The sequence below is a fragment of the Helianthus annuus genome, chromosome 16, assembly GCF_002127325.2.
Source record: "Helianthus annuus cultivar XRQ/B chromosome 16, HanXRQr2.0-SUNRISE, whole genome shotgun sequence".
Taxonomy (NCBI): Eukaryota; Viridiplantae; Streptophyta; class Magnoliopsida; order Asterales; family Asteraceae; genus Helianthus; species Helianthus annuus.
This window is the reverse complement of record NC_035448.2, coordinates 103,314,582-103,325,736: the sequence shown is the minus strand read 5'-3', so window position 1 is coordinate 103,325,736 and position 11,155 is coordinate 103,314,582. Positions and strand designations below refer to the sequence as shown.

The 11,155-nt window shown below is 38.1% G+C and overlaps 1 non-coding gene across 1 annotated transcript; it reads right to left on the bottom strand.

The window, feature by feature from the left end:
- Positions 1 to 916: 916 nt before the first annotated feature.
- Positions 917 to 1,022, bottom strand: LOC118488776. Its single transcript, XR_004885311.1, has one exon. It is a non-coding gene; the product is annotated as a small nucleolar RNA R71 (small nucleolar RNA).
- Positions 1,023 to 11,155: the final 10,133 nt, after the last annotated feature.

Here is an 11,155-nt window from a genome sequence, read left to right as displayed (position 1 = left end):
ATTCACCCAACCGGCTACCACTCAATACTCCTCACCATATATGAGGATAGTTCAAGATGAAAACCCTATTCCACCAAACCAAAATCGACCCGTTAACTCATCAACCACCTCTTCCATATCAGATCAACATCCACAATACCAATCATCTCAACCACAAGATTTTTCATTCAAGAATTCGATGTTTGATCAAAGGGATGATTCGGTGGAATATGGCGATGGATATGAAGAGTTTGAGAGTTATATGGGGAATCAAGGAAGTAGATATGTGATGAACATGGGTAATTTTGAGAGGTATAGCACAGGATTTGGATTTGCAGGAAGAGGGAATCAAGATACATCTGGGTATCAACAACACGATCATTCACCCGATCCGGTTAATCAACAACCAATGAATGCAAGACCAATAAACATTCCGATACCACCACCAGTTTAGCAAATACCTGTACAACCAATACAGGTGAAGCAAATGCCGGCTCAACAAAGGCCACTCCCGCGAAATATAATCCCACCGGTCAACAAATACGAAGGTATTCAAGAAGATATGATCGAGGACCGGTGCAGGGGGTCAAAAGCCACTCCAAGCCTGCAATTGCTAACAATCAATTACCGGTGGTAATACCTCAGTTACAAGGTCGTTCATTTGAGGTGAAGGCACAATCTATCCAGAGCTTACCCAAGTATTACAGTTTGGCGACTGAAGAACCGTATTCGCACATAGCCGCCTAACATGCTCGTTGCAATACCATCGGGGGTCAAGGTTTTACATCTGATGATGTGAAACTAGTGTTATTCTAGTTTGCCTTAGAAGACAAGGCACAAGAGTGGTTCCATTCCTTGCCTTCTGCTTCTATTTTTACATGGCCCGAGATGCAACAATTATTCTTGGATGAGTTCTATACTCCGTAGAGGACCAGTGATGCCCAAAAAGATATCAGGAATTTCCAACAAAAATCTGGTGAGTTATTTCATGAAGCATTCAATCAGTTTAAAATTTTGTTGAAGAATTGCCCACACCATGGTGTACAAATGTGGGAATTGCTCAATGCCTTTCACGAAGGATTAACACCAGAAGATGCAAGGGATCTCAACTTAATATCGAATGGTACATTTGGTACAAATTATGAGCATGTGGATTAGGACTACTTGGAAAAGATGGCAAGTACTTCAAATAGAAAGGCTCAGTCTTCAAGAAGAAGATGACATTCGGTGGTAAGGGCAATGGATAACACACCTGATGTGGGGGGACAAATGCCTATGTGTGGGCATTGTGGAGATTTGGGACATATAGCTGACCAGTGCCCCGGTATTGTTGGTGCATTTGATGAAGTTAATTTGTTGCAAGGTAGTGGTAGTGGTGGTAGGAATTTCAACATGAACTCTAATATTTACCAGGGCTCAGAAATCATCCCAATTTCAGTTATGGGAATGCGAGTAATCAGATCAATCCGAGATTTCAGGGCAACAATCAAGCTGGTGGTCAAAGGAACTTCAATTAATCCAGTTACCAAAATAATTATCAAGGGGGTAACACTGGGGGATATTAAAGAAGTTATCAGAACAATCGAGGAGGATCATCTGGATCCTCTGGTGCCAGTGGGGGTAATGAAATGATGGAGATGTTAAAGGCGATGCAGCAGGAGATGCAGAAGGATGAAGAGCACAAAAGGATGAAGTGCGCGATAAGGCGATTCAATCTTTGAGAATGCAAATGGGGAAATTAGCGAGCGAGCTGGCAGAGATAAAGAAGTAGAATGGAAGCTTGCCCAGTGACACACAAGTGAATCCTTCTCATGAAAAGCCAAAGAGCAACCAAGTTGGTTAAGTAAGTACTCTTCGAAGTGGTAAACTTTACAAAAAGGTCGACTCTCCACCATCACTTGTTGAAGGTGTGGTCGAGGATGTGGATGAGAGTGAAGAGAGTGAGGATGGGTCGAAACCTAAACATGTTAAAACAAATGATAAATTTACTATTGAAACCCCTAATAAAACTGTTGAAACTGCTAAACCTAAGGAAGGGGAACAAATTCAACCTCCCTTCCCCGAAGCTTTGAAAAATCCAACTAATAAAGGGATAATTAACAAACAGGGGCTTCAACAAGAGGAAATGTGGGAGGTGTTTAAGCAGGTTAAAATAAACTTACCTTTGATTGATGCTATTAAACAGGTGCTGGCTTATGCCAAGTATTTGAAAGATATGTGCGCCTAGAAACTGCACCGCATGGTTCCTAAGAAAATTGACTTAACTGAGCGAGTCAGTGCCTTTTTGATTGGGGTACTTCCACCCAAGCTTCGAGACCCGGGAACGCCTTTGATACCCATTCAAGTGGGTGATTTTAAAATCAACAGGGCATTACTGGATCTTGGGGCTAGCGTGAGCATCCTTTTGGGAAGCTTGTACGACCAATATGATTTTGGTCCACTAGGTCAAGTTGACACCACCGTGGTGTTAGCTAATATGACCCTTAAGCTTCCCAGGGGGATTGTTCAGGATGTGATTGTCAAGGTGGAAGAATTTTATTATCCGGTAAATTTCTTGGTGCTTGATTATGTGTCATCTAACCAAATTAAGCAGCCAAATGTTATTTTAGGCCGACCTTTCGTAGCCACAACACATACGTTGATCAACTGTCATTCTGGTACAGTTGATATGACTTTTGGCAACCGAAAGGTCCGTTTAAATGTGTTTTCGAATGTTACTGACTCTATAACCAGTTATGAATGTTTTATGGAAGATATTATTGATGGGTGTCATCCTCATCTTGAGGACGAAGCCACCGAGGTTTTTTTATCTGTGATAGGTCTGAACAGGAACATAATCACGAGTTGTAGGAGGAAGTGAAAGGTGTTAGTGCATGCGTCTGTCGACTTCGTCTTGTATCGAGTCTTGTATTTAGATAGATAGATCAGGGCACGTAGTACGAGAAATATGTTAAAAATGGGCTTGGAGGTAATTCCGCATGAAATTACCTTTTGGTTATTCCGCACGAAGTTACCAGGTAATTCCATACAAAACTTAGTTCTGTATGAAATCTAATTTTGTGTGAAGTAATTCCACACGAAATTAGAAGCCTATATATACCCATGCCTTGATTTCATTTGGAATTTTCCGGCTTGTGTACCGAAGTGCTGCAGAAGTGTCGTCTCGCTGTAATTCTTTGTCAAATCAATCAAGAAGACAGTTAAAGTGTATATCTTGCTGAATTGACCTTGATACGTTTGTTTCCACCTCTCGTATCAATGATAAACTCTTCTGATCGACTCGTTCGGGGCTGGAAACGATCCTACAAGTGGTATCAGAGCTCAGGAGGAAGAGTTCATACCAATTTAGCTGCAAATTCTGATTTCTACACCTTCTTTTTCACAATTAACAAGTTTTCACGGTTAAAATGTTTTGAATTTCACATATCATGTGCGCAATTGTGTTTTAACAAACCCTAGAAAGTTTCAGAACTAAATTCAGCCTATAACTTGATCAATTTGACAAAATTCAGCTCGAGATGATGATGTCAACATAATTTCGCACGGAATTAGGGGTTAATTTCGCTCCAGAAGTTAATTTCGTTTGAAAGTTCACACGAAATTAGTTAATTTCGCATCAGTTGGTGATTTCGTTTGAGAGGTCTCAAACGAAATTAGTGATTTCGTACCAAAAGTGTAATTCCGCTTGATAATTCCGCACGGAATTACAATTTCGTTTGAAAGGGGTCACTTCGAACGAAATTAGGGGTTTTCGTTTCAAAATTGTAATTTCGTTTGAAAAGGGAATTTCGCACCAAAGGGATTTCGTTTGAGAAGTTAATTTCGCTTGAAACAAACTGTTTGTGAAATTTTGAAAACTGAATCATGGAAGAGGAATTCTACAACGCGTTTGCTACTCCGATAACCATTACTCAGCAAGCAATGTTGGAAAACGAAACGGGCACTATGCAGAAACCGCCTAAACTCATGAACATTGAAGAGTATAAAGGATGGGAAGAACGTTTCGAAAATTAGGTGCAAGCAAATTATTTGGATGCTTGGGAATGTATTGAGACTAAATATGTTAGACCAAGGAATGATGACGAAGAGGAGATTGCTATCAAAGATCTTAGTGCGGATGAGAAAAAGAAATACAAAAATGAAAAGATGATGATCAGTTTACTGCAACAGGCAGTTAAAGAAGATATCTTGGTCTTATTGCAACATAGTGGGAGTGCATATTCGATTTGGAAAGCGTTAAGATCCAAGTTTGTTGGAAGTCAAGAAATGATAAAGAACAAAAAATCGCTTCTGAAGAAAGAGTTTGATCTATTTCGTGGTTTGAAAAATGAGAGCACAAAGCAGATCATTGAAAGATACTGCAATTTGTTAGTCAACATGAAGAGAGTAAGCATCATAAAAGATAATGAGGAATTGATTGAAAAGTTGGCTAATGCGTTGCCACATGAAACTTGGGGCACGTATTTGATGATGTTAAGGAACAAGAAAGGTTTTAGGAATCTAACATTGAGTAAGTTCATTGAGAAGCTTGAAGCACAGGAGATGGAACAAAGAAAAATTTCAAAATGAAAGACTTCGATGGTGAACAAGATATCAGTCTTTATTACAAAGCAGGTATCAATGACAAGACCAACATGTCACCAAAGGTTGAGACGGCATTCAACGCAAAGGGTTCATCGGGAGGTTCATCTAAAGGGTCAAACAGCAAAACAAGTTTTTCATCATATCCGTTATTTGATCCAAAATTTTCAACAACCAAGAATGGCAGGAAGTTACAATGCAACATTGTATTGAATCTTGAGAATGATCAGGATTACTAAGAGGAAGTTGCTAAAAGTCACATTTCTTTGTTGGGAACCGTGTTGGAGTCGTATGGGAGTTTAGTTGCAGGTCGGATCGGGAATCCAATGCTTACAAAAGAGGATTACGATCAGATTGATGCTGAAGAGATGGAATTGATGGATATTAAATGGTGTTTAGCGAGTGTGTTGAGGAGAGCTGAGAAATTCAAACAGATCACAGGAAGAGATGACTTCCGTGATGCTAATGTTTCTACTTTAGGTTTTGATAAATCTAAGGTTACTTGTTTTCGTTGCAGGGAAAAAGGACACTTCAAGAAGGAGTGCACAAACCGCGAAGCAAGTGGAGCTCAAAATCCGTTCAACAACAATGATTACTATCGGAAAGCAATTTATCATCAAGTTGCTCAACAACAACAACAACCACAAACGGCTTATGCCAGAAAGGAGATTAAAGAATCGTCAAAGAGAGCCTGCATGGTGAATCAAGAAGATAAACAATCATCAAAAGGTTTCAGTTGGGACAAATATGTTTCAACTGATAGCAAAGCATGTCTGATAAATCAAGATGATGAGAAGTTACCAGAGGGGTTTAGCTGGGAGAATTTTAGTTGGGATAATTACTGTCCGGAGAAAGAGATTTTAAAAGCCAAAGCTTTTGTTGCTCGAATTGAAGAAGATAGTGATGATGATAATGATTATTATGCAAAACGAATGCAGAAGCATTTGAGAATGATGGAAGAGAGTGATAGTGATGACGAAAAAGCTAAAAAGAAAAAGAAGAATATTAAAACACCTGTCAGCACTGATGATGAAGAAGTTCCAGTAATCAAGAGAAAGGTAAAGGAAGTTCCAGCTTTCAAAGTAAATGAAGACGCTGATGCAAGAAAGATTCCTGTGAATTGTGAAACCTGTGAGATTATGAAGAAGAAAAACAGTGAACTGGTTAACAACATGAACAGGTTGAAGGAAACTTACGATGTTCTGAACAAAGCCATGAATCAGTACAACGAATCAAGCAATGAACAAGCAACATCCATGAAGACACTTCAGGGAGCTTTCATGACGAAGCAGAAAATTGTGAACAATTACATTGAGAAGCGTGTTGTTCTTGAACAAAAACTGGAAACTCAAAGAATTGAAACCGAAAGAGTTAATAGATTGTTAAAAAGTTACTCATGTACTTCTTATGTCATTGACAGGATTTATCCAACAGTTGAAGGCATGAAGGCATTTGAAGAGGATGAAGTATCTGAAAAAAAGACTTCTGAAAAGAAGAAAGAAAAGAAGAAGGATACTGAAGTAAAGACATCTGGTAAGAAACAAGGTGTCAGTTACAACAAGTGTCCACCCCCGCTTGAAAATGGATATTCTCCAAGAAATCCAAATTCAGAAAGAGTCAAAAAGGCAACAAACTTACAATGGGAGTCGGAGTCTTCAGTTAACTTGCTAGAAAATATTGATGTCACGTTTACATCGTCTGACACTGATCAACAATCTCAATTGATGAAGAAAGTGGTGGATCATGTGTTAGATAACGATGAAACCGAGGAGTCAAAGTCGGAGTCAAAATCAGAGTCAAAGTCTGAATCCGACACCAGTTCAAAAGTCAAACAGGGCAAAAGAGTTTACAATAAAGAATTCTTGTTATCAAAATCTAATTTGAATGACGAACCAATCAAAGTTGCATACACTTTGAATGATTCTGACAAATTATATTCTGATAAAGAATTTCCAATAAGAGGTATTAAACTAGAAATGATAAAAAAGGTTTTCAAACTAACAGAAATTAATATTTCTGAAATAAAAGATGTAAATCTTTCTGAAAAATCTAAAAAATACACCTCAAGAGTTCAACAAAGAGAAAACAAGAAAAAGGGTTACGGTTCTGGTTTTGGTTATCAAAAGAAACCAAACCATAACGGTAATTTCAAAAAGAAGGGGTTAGGATTTATTCCACCAGAAAATCATAAAAATGAGAAAACTTATAAACCAAAAACTGTATTTGTTTAAGGAACAAGCTCGGAAGAAGAGATGAAAAGCTCATTCTGGAAACAATCAAACAAAGAATTCCTTGCGAAGAAGCAAGATGAAATAAAGAATGAAGCTGTTCAGAAGAAAGAAATGAGAACCTGTTTCCAATGCAACACAGTTGGTCACATTGCCAAGGATTGTTCTAAGGCAATTCAATCAAAACAGGGAGTGTCTCGTAAACTGAAAGAAAAAGTGATTGAGTTTGAACCACTAATTGAAAGATCTAAAATTTTTAAAAATTCGAAATTTGAAGTTGGTGAATGTTCGAAGAGGTTTTACAAGAAGAAAGCAAATCTTTACAACCAAAAGTGGGTTGTTAAGAAATCTGATGATAGCAATGATTCTGATTCATCAAAATCAGAGGAGCTATCTTCTGGCGATGAATCTGATTCCACAAAATCAGAGGAGCCACAGGTTGAATTAAAAGGTGTAAACTCAGTACCTCCAATGGATGATGGAAACTTTCCACCATTGAGGGCTGAAAATTTTAAACAAACGGTTGGCAAAGTTGAGATTTCAAATCAATTTTTTTTCTGAGAAAGAAGAATTTGATGTTGAAAAGGTCTTTAACCCTAAAGTGAAACATATTTTTGGTAAAATGATTGACAGAAAAGTGAAAGGGGTAAAGGAATACTATGAAAAGAAGATGGAAGGTAAGAAACCGAGTGTTGGTAACTCGGAATCACCCAAGGCTGGTCAGGCTTGGGTGGATATATTCTTTGATTGAAAAACCTGACTTGCCAGAGCTCCCAGGTTGGTAAGAGTGGAGCAGGAATCGACATCATTCTTTGTATCAGGTTTGATTGGTTTGACCGACAAGTGGTAAATCAGGGACATTAAGTTGTACTTGATTTTCTACCAGTGGTAGTTTTACTTGATTTTGTCATACTTTATTGTTACAACTGGTATGTTTGGTCTGTGAACCTACAAGTGGTTGAAAACAATGTGATGAGTGAACCCCTAACTCACAAGTGGTAAAATCAACAAAACTAATTTTTCGGAAAAACCATTTTGATTAAAACAAACTTAAGTGTTTTGAAATAATAATGGGAAAATAGTTTGTTGTAAGGGGGAGTTTTGATTGTTTATGCCAAGTGGATGGCGACTTGAATCAATTCGAATCAGTTGTCATGTTACTTGTATAGTTTATTTTCTTTAAATGTTTTTGAATTTTAGGGGGAGTAAGAAATTTCAGAAAATCCAAAAACATTAGAAAATTTGAGAAAAAAAAGCCAAAAACATGATAAAATTCAAAAATGAGTTTTTTTGAGAAAAGAGGAAATGATAGTACATCAATGGACTATCACAACACGCTAAAGAAATGAAAAGTCAAAAATGTGATAAACAATCTCACTATGGATGTGCCAGTGGGTTTTTGCACATTTAGTAGATTGTTTTTGAGATATAAACCTAAATTTCAAGGTTACTTATATCGTGGGGAACATTTCTTGGATATATGGGTAACCCCCGAAATCTTGTTTGAAAGGTCCCTCTTTCTGAGATACTAGGTCTTTATACTCAGTGATATCTGGGGTATTATCCCTGGACTTCTGATTTTGCGGAAGCAATGGCCTAGTCCCTGTATAATACTTTGCATTTGCTTGTAATATAGCGCTGCCCTCAGTACAAAAAATGATGAAACATTGCAAAATGCTAATCATGTGCTGTTGAAGAAAAGATTCTCTAAAGGGAACACACCAAAAGACGAGCCGTCATCTCTTTGCTGAACGGAAGTTCAGACCTGAGCTCTCACGGTTTCGCATTTAACCCTTTAACAGATATTATCTAGGTATACTCACCTGTAAGACTGAATATTGGGATCTGGATATGGGAGTATATTCAAGTGGTGGGACATGCGAATAAGTTTAAGTCTATTAAAACATTAATCTCATATCTCGAAACAGTTGAACTTTGTGTGAAAATTTAAGTGGATCAGTATACTGACAATCTAAGTGAATTGTTTAGAACTTAAAATATCTAAAAGCTTAACGGTGTTGGTGATTTGTCTCAAAAACAGATATGATCCTCTTACACAAACTCACAAAAATATTGTCTGTAAATATTTCTTTACTACATTTCATCTAAAACAAAATCCAAAAAGATTTTGAGTGTGTTTTAGCATAAACTTTTGAAAAATACAAAAAGATTTTCGACAACTGATGTTGAAAAGCTGATTTTCAAAATTCTAAGTGCTAAACATGATGGACAATCTGTGAGGAGGAATTTGGTTGAAATAAAATGTTTTTCTTGCAAGTGGTTCATCAGAAATGTATATTGTAAAATCATTCTTGATTATTTGTCAATTTACAAGTAGTAAGCAGAGAACTTAAATTTGTCAAATTATAAATTTGTGAAATTTTTTGTGAGGTAGAGAATGTGCAGGATAGCCAGGTTCAGATCCTGATTCTGAATGATAGAGAGCCAGGTTCTGATACTGTAAGAGCCAAGTAACGATAGCTGATGATGCTGATGAACTTAAGGAATCAAGAAGTCTGATCAAGTGAATTAGAGTGAAGAAGGAACATAAGAGATCAACATCCGAGGGGGAGATTAATTGATAAAGAGAAGAGAGAGATTGAGGATGCTTTACATTATTATATTTCAAAAGAGTTCGAGAGAAGATCGATAAAGGATGAAGATTGAAGACTCGACACTGAAGACTCGTCAACATTCGAGGGGGAGTCTGTTAGTGCATGCGTCTGTCGACTTCGTCTTGTATCGAGTCTTGTATTTAGATAGATAGATCAGGGCACATAGTACGAGAAATATGTTAAAAATGGGCTTGGAGGTAATTCCGCACGAAATTACCTTTTGGTAATTCCGCACGAAATTACCAGGTAATTCCGTACGGAACTTAATTTCGCATGAAATCTAATTTCGTGTGAAGTAATTCCACATGATATTAGAAGCCTATATATACCCATGCCTTGATTTCATTTGTAATTTTCCGGCTTGTGTACCGAAGTGCTGCCGAAGTGTCGTCTCGTTGTAATTCTTTGTCAAATCAATCAAGAAGACAGTTAAAGTGTATATCTTGCTGAATTGACCTTGAAGGATGGAAGGCCTCCATGGACTCATCAAATGGAGAGTTTTCCGGCTGAGATCTCTTTAGGATTGAAGCCATTATTAATTAGTCCACCAAAAGTGGAATTGAAGGAACTGCCATAGCACTTGAAATATGCATTCTTGGGAGAGGATCAGACTCTCCCGGTTATCATTGTAGATAATCTTGAAGAAAAGGAAGAGATAGCACTACTGAAGGTGCTGAAAGATCACCGTGTAGCATTCGGATGGACACTCGCATATTTGAAAGGTATTAGTCCTTCTATTGTTATGCATAAAATTATTACTGATGCAGATGTGAAGCCCGCGTGGAACCATAGAGACAGTTGAACCCCAACATGCGCGAGGTTGTGAAGAAGTAGGTGATCAAGTGGTTGGACGCCGGGATCATATATCCCATCTCGGACAGTGTGTGGGTGAGCCCAACATAGACGGTGGCAAAGAAAGCATGTATTCAAATCATTAAAGGTGAGAGCGGCGAGCAAATAGCCACCCGACCGGTAACTAGGTGGCGTGTGTGTATTGATTATAGAAAGCAGAATGCCGCCACATCAAATGATCACTTTCCTTTACCTTTTATCGAGCAGATTGTCAAGAAACTATCAGGTCAGAAGTATTACTGCTTTTTAGATGGCTACTCGGGGTACAATCAGATAGCTATCCACCCCGATGACCAAGAAAAGACCATATTCACGTGCTCGCATGGTACTTTTGCATTCAGGCGAATTCCATTTGGGCTGTGTAATGTCCCGGCCACCTTCTAAAGGGGCATAAGGAGTATCTTCTCTGATATGGTCTGGGATGCCTTAGAAATTTTTATGGACGATTTTTCTGTATTCGGTCGTCATTTGATACGTGCTTAAATGAATTGGCTAAGGTGTTAAAACATTGTGTGGAAACTAATCTGGATTTAAGTTGGGAGAAGAGCCATTTCATGGTTCAGGAGGGCATCGTGTTGGGACACGTAGTATCTAGTAAGGGGATTGAGGTTGATAGGGCAAAAATCAAAGTTATTTCAACACTACCTCCCCCTACTAATGTCAAAGGCGTCCGTTCCTTCTTTGGACACGCCGGGTTTTATCGTAGGTTTATTAAGGGTTTTAGTGTTATAACGAAACCTTTATGTAACTTACTTCTGAAAGACGTTTCTCTTTGAATTTAATGATGAATGTGTAAAAGTGTTTAATGTGTTAAAGGAACAGTTGGTACAAGCCCCGATTGGACAAAACCTTTTGAAATAATGTGTGATGCAAGTGACTTTGCTATCGGGGTTGTACTAG